Source organism: Macrobrachium nipponense, chromosome 47, assembly GCF_015104395.2.
Source record: "Macrobrachium nipponense isolate FS-2020 chromosome 47, ASM1510439v2, whole genome shotgun sequence".
Lineage (NCBI taxonomy): Eukaryota > Metazoa > Arthropoda > Malacostraca > Decapoda > Palaemonidae > Macrobrachium > Macrobrachium nipponense.
The window spans coordinates 9414042-9417090 of NC_087222.1; the positions used below are offsets into that span (position 1 = coordinate 9414042).

Here is a 3049-nt window from a genome sequence, read left to right on the forward strand (position 1 = left end):
CATGCAAATGCAGATACACCAATCGGGGAAATGCTGTAACATGAAATTTTCATAGGTATACCAATATAAACCTTATATCATATCTACCATTACAGCCACCCCTCTTTGTTCATCAGGCCAAAACAAGAAGTGCTTTGTGATGGCATATGAGTGAGGGGAATTCCCTTGCTCACTCTTCTTAACCACCAGTTAACCTATTTCCAACATGCACTGAAAGATACTCCTTCATATAAAGCTCTGGTTCATATAGCTCTGAAAAAAATGTCATATTTGAAGAAATGTAGCAGCACATACCTTCCAAGACTGTCATCAGTGTTGCTGGTCATAATAGCTACTCTTGTATTGTATCCACAATAACAATCAGCGGAACTAATTTGAAAACTTTCATCTCTCTTTAAATTACTACTCAATTCACCCTTACTATTTTTCTTCATATTATATACTGCATCTGTGGATAATATGGTCTTATATATAGCTATATATAGCTGGATCATATATAATTAAGCACTTGCTGTGTACTGTACCCTTCCTGCTGTTACCCCACAAAACTCTTATGCTGGTCTCTTGCATTTTCGATTCTTGGCCTTTGATTTGTTAATAAGATATGTTCATAAGTAATTTGTATTGTAATGTGAAGCTAAGAAGGTTTCCAGATGTGAGGTGGTGGGCATCAATATTAACTGTTAATCTGTTGTTGCTTTGTTGCCTCAGGAATGTTTTGATGCTGTGTCTGGACAACGTTTGGCAGGATTGTATTCATGTTTGGATAGAACTCTCAAATGCACGCTTTGTTAATTGGCCTGAGGCCTTTATGGGAACCTGAATTGAATTTGATTTATGAATTTGCTGCTTCAGTTCTGGCATTATGTTTCCTAACTCTGTGTTGCATTCTTCGATTTCAGATTCTCCCTCAGAAGAACCTTCCTTCCTTCGTCATTTGATTAGCATCAGGATTTTGGGAAATGCATGTTGATTAATGGTACTACATGGAACATTATCAATAGCAACTCTTAAGTGTATGAGACAACAGTGAATTATTGTACGCGTATTTAACAAATTTAAATAAGTAAAATTTGTTTTGAATATTAGATTCTTACATCAGCAGTAAAATCTGGTTGTAGTCTTTCAAGATATTGTACAGATTTATTCGGTAATCATTTGTAAACAATTCTGTGTTAAGAGTTGTGAATTGAACACATTGTCATTACAGAACAGGACAGGACAAAAGGCTAAAATGAATCCAGAATATTCTTTAGAATTTCCTTTGAAAAGTGAAACTGAAGGTGCATTATTACTACCTTCCATAAATCAAGAAAACAGCAACTTGGCTGCCTTTAGTGGAACCAGTGATGGAGAGTTTTTGTCTCTGGATCCATTGATGGACATCAAAATAGAACCAGAGGAATTCTGTGAGTCTAATGAAGATGATGAATATTCCTATGAAATTAATTCAATAGTGAATGAAAAGCATCCACAAACTTGCCAAAAGGAAGTAAAACAAGAAAGAAGGAATAGTCACAATGGAGAGAAGCCTTTCATATCCAGTGACTGTGAGAAAACATTTTGCAAGAAAATTAATCTTACAAATGATATCACAAATCCGACCAGAGAGAAATTCATATTCAATGACTGTGGGAAAGCATTTCCCAGGAAAGATAGTCTTACAATTCATATAAGAGTCCATACGGCAGAGAAGCCATTCATGTGCAAAAAATGTGGGAAAGGATTTTCCAGGAAACATCATCATACAGGTCAAATGAGCATCCATACGGGAGAGAAGCCATTCATGTGCAAAGAATGTGGGAAAGCATTTTCCAGTAAGCGATCTCTTACATATCATATGAGATTGCATATTAGAGAGAAGCTATTCATATGCAAGGAATGTGGGAAAGCATTTTCCCAGAAACAATATCTTACAAGACATATGAGAAGCCACACTGGAGAGAAGCCATTTATGTGCAACAAATGTGGGAAAGCATTTTCCTTGAAATATAATCTTATAGTTCATATGAGAATCCATATGGAAGAGAAGCCATTCATTTGCAAAGAATGTGGGAAAGGATTTTCCAGGAAACATCATCTTACAAGTCATATGAGAATCCATACGGGAGAGAAGCCATTCCTGTGCAAGGAATGTGGGAAAGCATTTTCCCTGAAACCAAATCTTACAAGTCATATGAGAATCCATACTGGAGAGAAGCCATTTATGTGTAAAGAATGTGGGAAAGCATTTCCAAGGAAAGGTGATCTTACAATTCATATGAGGTTGCATACTGGAGAGAAGCCATTCATGTGTAAAGAATGTGGGAAAGCATTTCCCAAGAAATCAAGTCTTACATGTCATATGAGATTGCATACTGGAGAGAAGCCATATATATGCAAGGAATGTGGGAAAGCATATTCCCGCAAAACAAATCTTACACTTCATATGAGATTTCATACTGGAGAGGAGCCATTCATGTGCAACGCATGCGGGAAAGCATTTTCCCAGAAAGGACATCTTACACGTCATATGAGGTTGCATACTGGAGAGGAAAAAGAAACAACATGATAAAATAAACAAGTTAAGGCAGAGATCTCTCAAATGACCAACTATATGAGAGATCAAAATCACTCACAAAATCTGCTCAAGAAAATAAGGAAAATAATGAAAAAATACAGAATAGGGGATGAACAAATGAGTGGAAAACTAGCAGAACACCAAGCAAATATAAAGGCCCTAGCTTCACAAGTAGGAAACAAACAACAGGAAATAAAAGTAAAACAGATAAATAGGTAATTTGGTGAAAATCCAAAGATTGTTTATAGGAAGATGACGAAAGAAACGGAGGTACGAACACCACCGAGCAAGGAAGACCTAGAGAGATTCTGGAAGCCACTGTTTGAAGGCCCTAGACTAAACCAAGGAAATTCATGGATTGACACTATTTGGCAGAAGAACAGCCAGAAACAGCAGATGCCCCAAATAAACTTCACCATAGAAAAAGTAACAAAACTTAAAGAATATAGTAATTTCAAGACACCAGGAATATGCAAGATCTCAAATTTC

The 3049-nt window shown here is 36.5% G+C and overlaps 1 pseudogene; it reads left to right on the top strand.

Moving 5' to 3' along the window:
* The first annotated feature begins 925 nt into the window (after nt 1–925).
* Nucleotides 926–3049, top strand: part of LOC135204380 (zinc finger protein 420-like) — a 12961-nt pseudogene continuing 10837 nt past the window's right edge.